Genomic DNA, 9,864 nt, shown 5'->3' with positions numbered 1-9,864 from the left:
TTTTTGTGTGGACATGTTTTCATTTCTCTTGGGTATATACCTAGGAGTGGAATTAGTGGATTATATAATAATTCTGTTTAGGCTTTTGTGTAACTACCAGCCTGTTTTCCAAAGCAGCTGCACTATTTTACATTCCCACCAGCGATATATGAGGGTTTCAATTTCTCTTTAGCCTCATCCATGGTTAACTTCTGTTATCATCTGTCTTTCTTATCATAACCATCCTAAGCCTTTGGTGTGAGCTGGTGGGCTGGCGACCCAGGAGAGCTGATGGTTAAGTCTGAGGGTAGCCTTCTGGAGAATTCCCTCTAGTTTGGGGAGGCCCGTCTTTCTGTTTTATTCAGGTCCATCCACATTATGGAGTATTGCGGGATCTGGCCAGCAGCCCACAAGGCAATGGGGCTCTCTCTTAGTTCCCAGGCAGATCGGCAGGTCGAGAAATAATAGACACACACAAGATAGTGAAAGCTGGGTCCAGGGGGGTCACTGCCTTCTGGTCCTGCAATGCCGCCAATGCACTGGATATACCAGCATTTATTATTAAGTTGAGTGAGGGCGGGGGTAGGTTAGTGAGGGATTTAGGGTCGTTTGATTATGAGGTGAGATGGTCACATGGGGATGAAGTAATTCTTTAACATAACATCTGTATGCAGAAGTACAGTATACAGAGATAAGAATTTATAATATAGTGTGTGCATCAGTAATTTCTAACAGAGCCTTAAAACAGAAACACAGTCTTTCCATAACCTATGATTAGCAAGATATTAATCAGCAGTAACAGTTGCAGCAAAAGCTGGTTACAAACAATCCATAGAAACAGGACGTGAAGCTAGACAACCAGTTAGACCAGAAATTATCAGAAGGGAGTATGCCTCAACGTTAAAGAGGCCTAGAAGAGCCATGGCAAGATGAGGGCGTTTATAGCCCTGTCTTATCCATATGAACAGGTGCCCCTCATGCATCCGTTTATAGGCCCTCCACAAGGGTCACATTCCATTCCCAGAGCTATGAACATCTGCTTTTCTGGGATAGGAATCTTGGTAATGTGAAACCTCCCTGACTGCACGTCCATTCATAGGCTCTCTGCAGGGGGAAGCACATCACGAGCTGTTGGCTCATACTGGCAGTCCAACCTGGCATTGTCTTTACACAATCCTGCATGCAATTTCGTATTTACAATAATCAGGAGCATTTCATCTTTTATTCCGTAGCAATAGTTTCAGGGGGTCTCCCTACAATGGAGAGCAATTTGCTTTAACGAAAGTTCACTGATTTAAATGTTAATCTAATCCAGGAGCACCATCCAAGTAGATACATTGTTCTACCATCACAGTATTATTTGCTGATTGTTTTTGCAGTATTTTCTTTCTTGTTGAACTGTAGGAGCTGTTTATATATTCTGGGTATTGTGTATGTTTCAGATGCTTCATCCCAATCTGTCATTTGTCTTTTGTGTTGTTGTTATGTCATCCGAAATATATTGGTCAATCTTTTCTTTTGTGGCTTCTGCTTTTTTTTTTCTTTTCCTTTGCTTAAGAAGTTACAGGGGCCGGGCGTGGTGGCTCACGCCTGTAATCCCAGCGCTTTGGGAGGCTGAGGCGAGCAGATCACGAGGTCAGGAAATGGAGACCATCTTGGCTAACATGGTGAAACTCCATCTCTACTAAAAATCCAAAAAATTAGCCAGGCGTGGTGGCGGGTGCCTGTAGTCCCAGCTACTCGGGAGGCCGAGGCAGGAGAATGGCATGAACCTGGGAGGCGGAGCTTGCAGTGAGCCGAGATGGCACCACTGCACTCCAGCCTGGGCGACAGAGCAAGACTCCATCTCAAAAATTATTAAAAAAAAAAAAAAAAAAAAAAAGAAGTTACAGGGGGCCAGGCCTACTGGCCTGTAATCCAGCACTTTGGGAGGCAGAGGTGGGTAGATCACTCAAGGTTAGGAGTTCAAGAACAGCCTGGCCAGCATGGTGAAACCCTGTCTCTACTAAAAATACAAAAATTTGCTGGGCATGGTGGCGCATGCCTGTAATCCCAGCTACTCAGGAGGCTGAGGGAGGAGAATCACTTGAATCTGGGAGGTGGAGACTGCAGTGAGCCAAGATGGCATCACTGCACTCGAACCAGGGCAAGTGAGACTTTGTCTAAAAAAAAAAAAAAAAGTTACATAGCAGCAGGCAGGCACAGTGGCTCACGCCTGTGATCCCAGCACTTTAGGAGGCCAAGGCCAAGGTGAAAGGATCACTTGAGCCTAAGAGTTTGAGACCAGCCCAGGCAGCATATGGAGACCCCATCACTTAAAAAAAAAAAAAAAAATTAAAAAATTTACAGGCTGCCAGTCACGGTGGCTTACGCCTATAATCCCAGCACTTTGGGAGGCTGAGGTGGGTGGATCACCTGAGGTTGGGAGTTCGAAACCAGGCTGGCCAACATGGTGAAACCCCATCTCTACTAAAAATACAAAAATTAGCCAGGGGTGGTGGTGCACTTCTGTAATCCCAGCTACTTGGGAGGCTGAGGCACGAGAATTGCTTGAACCTGGGAGGCGGAGGTTGCAGTGAGCCAAGATTGCGCCACTGCACTCCAGCCTGGGAGACAGAGTGAGACTCTCAAAAATAAAAATAAAAATAAATCTGGCAACCCTGAAGGCTGAGGCTCAAGTGAGGGCACAGAAACAGCCACCTCCCCACCCCCACCTCTTTTTCCCCCTGCTGCCTGAGTCACCTCCGTGTGAGCGATTGTTGACCCAGTTCCAGGCGCCTGCCCTAATCATCAGGCACCTGACTAGTGTGCCTGCTGGGCTCCGCCTGGGCTGTCTGCCCCAAGAGGCCCCAAGGAAGTGTGAGGGATAGGCTAAGCCATACCCTGAAGCCCTAGCCTGTCACAGGAGACCACCCCACTGTATGAGCCCAGAGACAGTCACTTGGTCACCTGTCCCTTCTGGGCTTTGAAAGGGTGGGAGAGGGGAGAGGGATGGGGACCAGGGAGCCAGGCTGGGAGCAGAGACTTGGTAAGAGGATTCTCGGACAGATCTTGGGATGGGAGCTTTAAGCTGTTGCAGAAAGCTAGCCCAGAAGGGAGATTAGTGCTCAGTACTTTCACAGATTACAGGAGAGGAAACTGAGGCTCAGAGAGGCTCAGGCTGAGGCCTCCTGACTGGAGGGCTTATAAGCTATAAAGTGCCCACACCAGGGTTCTGGGTGCAGGCAGGCCTGGCTTCATAGCCATGTGACGAGGGCTCTGTGCTCAGAAGCAGCCTGTGCTTTGTTTAAAGCTCTACAGGCCGGGTGCAGTGGCTCATGCCTGTAATCCGAGGACTTTGGGAGACCAAGGCAGGATGACCACTTGAGCCCAGGAGCTCAAGGCTGCAGTGATCTATGATTGCAACAGTGCACTCCAGCCTGGGCAAGAGAGCAAGACTCTGCCTCTAGGAAACAAAAAAATTTAAAGCTCTGCTGTCACTGTCTTGAAATCCTTTATTTTTTTTTTGAGACAGAGTTTTGCTCTTGTCACTGTGGGCGGAGGATTACCCAGGTGCCGAGGCAAGAGATTGAAGGCACAGACTGTTTCAGTATAATAAAGAAAATAGTTAGAATAAGAATAGTTATAATACAAATTAGATATAGAGATGATCATGGGCATTATCAATCATTAGTATAGACATTATTAATCATTAGCTTTTAATATTACTCTTTGTTGTATTACTAATATAACCAAGGAATAACCAGAGGGTATAGGGTCAGGTGCTGAAGGGACATTGTGAGAAGTGAGCAAGAAGGCAAGAGGTGAGCCCTCTGTCACGCCCACATAAGGGCCACTTGAGGGCTCCTTGGTCAAGCGGTAACGCCAGTGCCTGGGAAGGCACCCGTTACTTAGCAGACCGTGAAAGGGAGTCTCCCTTTCCTTCAAGGGGTCAGGAAACACTCTGCTCCACCAGCTTCTTGTGGGAGGCTGGATATTATCCAGGCCTGCCCGCAGTCATCCGGAGGCCTAAACCCCTCCCTGTGGTGCTGTGCTTCAGGGTGCTGTGCTTCAGTGGTCACGCTCCTTGTCCACTTTCATGTTCCTCCCGTACTCCTGGATTCCCCTTTGAAGTTCGTAGTAGATAGTGGTAGAAGAAATAGTGAAAGTCTTAAAGTCTTTGATCTTTTTGATAAATGCATAGAAGAAAACACTGACATATGCTGCCTTCCCTCTCTGCTTTGGCTACCTAAAAGGGAAGGGCCCCCTGTCCCATGATCACGTGACTTGCTTGACCTTATCAATCACTTGGATGACTCACCCTCCTTACCCTGCCCCCCTTGTCTTGTATGCAATAAATATCAGCTCCCCCAGCCATTCGGGGCCACTACCGGTCTCCGCGTCTTGGTGGTAGTGGTCCCCAGGGTCCAGCTGTTTTCTCTTTATCTCTTTGTCTTGTGTCTTTATTTCTTATGATCTCTCGTCTCTGCACACGGGGAGAACACCCGCTAAGCCCCGTAGGGCTGGACCTTATATGTCACCCAGGCTGGAGTGCAATGGCGTGATCTCAGTTCACTGCAAACTCCGCCTCCTGGGTTCAAGTGCTTCTCCTGCCTCAGCCTCCTGAGTAGCTGGGATTACAGGCGCCTGCCACCATGCCCAGTTAATTTTTGTATTTTTAGTAGAGACGGGGTTTCACCACATTGGCCAGGCTGGTCTCAAACTCCTGACCTCAGGTGATCCATCCGCCTCAGCCTCCCAAAGTGCTGGGATTACAGGCGTGAGCCATCGCACCTGGCCAGAGTCTTAATACTTTTGAACAAGGAGCCCCACATTTTCATTTGCACTGGACCTCCAAACTGTGTAGCCTGTCCTGGTGCTAGACACAGGCCACTCTCAGCCTCTGTCTCTCAGATTTAAAATGCAATGCAGGGAGGCTGAGGCAGCCAGATCACTTGAGGTCAGGAGTTCAATAGCAGCCTGGCCAACATGGTGAAACCTCATCTCTACTGAAAATACAAAAATTAGTCCCTCTCCCTCTCCCTCTCCCTCTCCCTTCTTCATGGTGAAACCTCATCTCTACTAAAAACACAAAAATTAGTTCCTCTCCCTCTCCCTCTCCCCTCTCCCCTCTCCCCTCTCCCCTTTCCCCTCTCCCCTCTCTGGTCTCCCTCTCCCTTCTTTTTTCGGTCTCCCTCTGTTGCCGAAGCTGGACTGTACTGCGGTGATCTCGGCTCGCTGCAACCTCCCTGCCTCGGGCTCCTGTGATTCTCCTGCCTCGGCCTGCCCAGTGCCTGGGATTGCAGGCGCGCCCCGCCACGCCTGACTGGTTTTTGTGTTTTTGGTGGAGACGGGGTTTCGCCCTGTTAACCCGGCTGGTCTCCAGCTCCTAGCCTCGAGTGATCTGCCCGCCTCGGCCTCCCGAGGTGCTGGGATTGCAGACGGAGCCTCGCTCACTCGGTGCTCAATGTTGCTCAGGCTGGAGTGCAGTGGCGTGATCTCGGCTCGCTACAACCTCCACCTCCCAACCGCCTGCCTTGGCCTCCTAAAGTGCTAAGATTACAGCCTCTGCCCCGCCGCCACCCCGTATAGGAAGTGAGGAGCGCCTCTGCCTGGCCGCCCATCGTCTGGGAGGTGAGGAGCGCCTCTGCCCGGCCACCCCGTCTGGGAGGTGAGGAGGACCTCTGCCCGGCCGCCCCGTCTGGGAAGTGAGGAGCGCCTCTGCCCGGCCGCCCCGTCTGGGAGGCGAGGAGCGCCTCTGCCCGGCCGCCCTGTCTGAGAGGTGAGGAGCGCCTCTGCCCGGCCGCCACCCCGTCTGGGAGGAAATGAGGAGCACTTCTGCCTGGCCACCCCGTCTGGGAGGTGAGGAGCGCCTCTACCCGGCCGCCCATCGTCTAGGAGGTGAGGAGCGCCTCTGCCCGGCCGCCCCGTCTGGGAAGTGAGGAGCGCCTCTGCCTGGCCGCCACCCCGTCTGGGAGGTGAGGAGCGGCTCTGCTCGGCTGCCACCCCGTCTGGGAGGAAGTGAGGAGCGCCTCTGCCCAGCCGCCCCGTCTGGGAGGTGAGGAGCGCCTCTGCCCGGCCGCCCCGTCTGGGAGGTGAGGAGCGCCTCTGCCCGGCCGCCCCGTCTGGGAGGTGAGGAGCGCCTCTACCTGGCCGCCCATCGTCTGGGATGTGAGGAGCGCCTCTGCCCAGCCGCCCCATCTGGGAAGTGAGGAGCGCCTCTGCCTGGCCGCCCTGTCTGGGAGGTGTACCCAACAGCTCCAAAGAGACAGCGACCATCAGGAGTGGGCCATGAGGACCATGGCGGTTTTGTTGAAAAGAAGGGGGGGAAGTATGGGGAAAGGAAGGAGAGATCAGATTGTTGCTGTGTCTGTGTAGAAAGAGGTGGGCATAGGAGACTCCATTTTGTTCTGACTAGGAGAAATTCTTCTGCCTTGGGATGCTGTTGATCTATGGCCTTTCCCCCAACTCCATGCTCTCTGAAATATGTGCTGTGTCAACTCAGGGTTAAATGGATTAAGGGCGGTGCAAGATGTGCTTTGTTAAACAGATGCTTGAAGGCAGCATGCTCTTTAAGAGTCATCACCACGCCCTAATCTCAAGTACCCAGGGACACAAACACTGCAGAAGGCCGCAGGGACCTCTGCCTAGGAAAACCAGAGACCTTTGTTCATGTGTTTATCTCCTGACCTTCTCTCCACTATCATCCTATGACCCTGCCATATCCCCCTCTCCGAGAAACACCCAAGAATGATCAATACTTAATTAAAAAAAAAAAATTAGCCGGGCATGGTGGCGGGCGCCTGTAATCCCAGCTACTCGGGAGGCTGAGGTGAGAGAATCAGTTGAATCCAGGAGACGGAGGTTACAGTGAGCTAAGATCACGCCACTGCACTCTAGTCTGGGCGACAGAGCAAGATTCCATCTCAAAATAAATAAGTAAATTTTTTTTTAGAATTAGCCAGGTGTGATGGCACACCCCTATAATCCCAGCTACTTGAGAGGCTGAGGCACGAGAATTGCTTGAACCAGGAGGTGGAGGTTGCAGTGAGGCGAGATCATGCCACTGCACTCCAGCCTGGGCAACAGAGCGAGACTCTGTCTCAAAACAAATAAATAAATTAATTAAATAAAATACAACGCAGATTGACAGGGAATTCCTTCTTCATTATAAAGATCCAATGGGATTAGAGATAAGAAAATGCTTTGTCAACTGAGAATGCACTAAAAACGGCAGGCATTTTTCTAGTTCAAGAAGGATCTGGGACTCGGGCCAGGTCTCCAGAAGCCCTCCCAAGCCAGACACGACCCCTTGCTCCCCAGGGGCTCCATCATTCTGGACCAGCTCTCCACACGGCAGGCAGAGATAGCAGGAGCAGACAGGCTATGTCCTTTCTGAACTATTCCAACTCATGGGTGGTAGGGCTGGGGGTCCTGGGGGGAATGCTCCATATCAGGACAGAGCGTCTCCCTTTAGGTAGAAAGGGAAATCAGAGCTAGGGGTGGGAGGTTGCTGGGCTGTGGGTGGATAATGAGGGAGGAGAAGCAGGAACAGGCCAGTGCCCAGGCTAGAGGCTGCGGCAGGGTATTTGGGAACAGAAGTACTGACCACAGTCAGGAGACCCATGTTCCTGTCCCAGCATAAGCCATGAACTTACCCAGTGACGGTGGATAAGCCACTTCCCTGTTTTGTTTTTCACTCAATAACTGTTTGTTTTTTGTTTGTTTGCTTTTTAGAGACAGGGTCTTACTCTGTCACCTAAGCTGGAGTACAGTGGTATGATCATGGCTCACTGCAGCCTTGAACTCCTGAGCTCAATTGATCCTCCCACTTAAGTCCCTGGAGTAGCTGGGACTACAGGTGCACATCACCATGTCCGACTAATTTTATTTTATTTTTTGGTAGAGACGGGGTCTGGCTGTATTGCCCAAGCTGGTCTCGAACTCCTGGGCTCAAGTGATCCTCCTAAAATGCTGGGATTACAAGCATGAGCCATAGCACTGTTTTAACAAAGTGTCATATGCAAATATTTTTTTTTTTGAGACACGGTCTCACTCACCCAGGCTGGAGTGCAGTGGTGTGATCTCAGCTCACTGCAACCTCCACCTTCCAGGTTCAAGCGATCCCCCTACCTCAGCTTCCTGAGTAGCTGGGACCACAGGTGCACACCACCACGCCTGGCTAATTTTTTGTATTTTTGGTAGAGACAGGGTTTCACTGTGTTGCCCAGGCAGGTCTCAAACTCTTGAGCTCAAGCGATCCGCCTACCTCAGCCTCCCAAAGTGCTGGGATCACAGGCATGAGCTACTGCGCCCGGCCACAAATGCATTTTAATCAAATTATAACAAAAAGCAGCACCCTTGTCCTCTCGCCTTTCCCACCCCAGACAGGCAGGTGGCAGGTGCCAGAGGACAAGAGTCAGTGCTTTTCTGCAAGCCTAGCAGACAGGCTGGGAGCAGAGCAGACAGGCCTCTTCACTGCCCGCTGAGCTTGGATTCCAGCGTGGCCTCCTGCCAGCTGGGTGACTTTGGCTTGTTGTTTTGACCCTAAATGCCTTCATCTGTGAAATGGGCTCACTGGAATGCCTATCTCCTAGGGTGCTCAGGAGGCCTGAATGAGCAAAACATCTTGTGGAGTGCCTGGCACATCACAGTTCCTCAATAAACAGTCATTTCCTCCTCTCTCGCTCCTACGTTTGAATGAATTTTGACCAGCAAATTGCACTTATTCAACACAAAGAAATTCATTTTCCAATTAAACTTTACAAAATCAATGATATAAAATTTGATTTTACTAGGTGGAAAGAAAAAAAAAAAACCAACCAAACCAAAGACAGAAACCCAGGTCCTCTAAACCCTTCCCAGCTCCTCCATGACACAGCCCCTGGGCCCACATCTGAGGACACTGTGTCCTTCCCCTGGGATGGGTGGCTACCAGGTCAGGAAGGCCCACGGGGGGCCAGGCCCCACTTGGTGGTCTGGCCAGTGTCCTGTGTCCCTATGGGTATGGGGAGTACCCTTCACCACCCTGTTCCTTTTGTTGAGGTTGAGGATGGTTGGGGTTGTTTCACCTCTGAGTGGTCCCTGAATTGCTTGGGGACTCTAGGAGTTGGATCTCAGCTGTTGTCAAGGGCAGCAGGTAGACAGTTTGGGTGGTGGCAGTGGAAGGACAGGCGGGCACTGTTGACTCTGGCTGTGAGAGCTGGGAGCAGGAGTAGAGATGGCAAGAATCAGGCCTGTGTTTCAAATGCAGAGTTCCTGTAACACTCCAGAGAATGATCTCCATTCACAGGCATATGAGATGCTAAAGTCTTATCCAGTCATTAGCTAGGATGCAGTGGTGTTGGTGTCTGAGTGCAAATCAATCAGAGCCCAGAGTTTTGCCCACCTCACCAGCTCCACTGGATGCCGATGCCAGCTCAGCTCGAGGCCCTGATCCTCCCTCCCAGCCCTCCCAGCCCATCTGAGTGCCCCTGGCCTTTCTCCAGGTGAGCCCCCGGTGAGTCAGGAGATATCTGCTCCAACTGACTTGAATGGATTACTCAACTCCTCCAAGACTCGGTCTCCTCATCTGTGAAATGTGTACACAAGAACCCCCGCTCGCCCTGCACACAGTCATGTGAGGTTCACACGGGATGATGGATGTGAAGAGAGCTTGTAAACTGGCACATGAAAAACACGAGGAATTCTTTTTAGGACATCAAAGGGGTTCCTCTTGTTAACCCAGTGGGGACCTGTCTCTGAAGCAATAGGCCAGGGCCTGGGTGAGGAAGCTGCCCCACCCAGAGAACTCAGAGAGGTTGGGTCAGAGTCATGTCCAGAACCCAGAGAAGGGCAGAGAGAAGTCAGCTGCACGGAGGACAGGAAGGGGGAAGGAGCGGCCCGCTCCAGGCCCACTTTCCCGGT

The sequence above is a fragment of the Pongo abelii genome, chromosome 19 (genome assembly GCF_028885655.2).
Source record: "Pongo abelii isolate AG06213 chromosome 19, NHGRI_mPonAbe1-v2.0_pri, whole genome shotgun sequence".
NCBI lineage: Eukaryota > Metazoa > Chordata > Mammalia > Primates > Hominidae > Pongo > Pongo abelii.
This window is presented reverse-complemented; position numbering follows the sequence as displayed.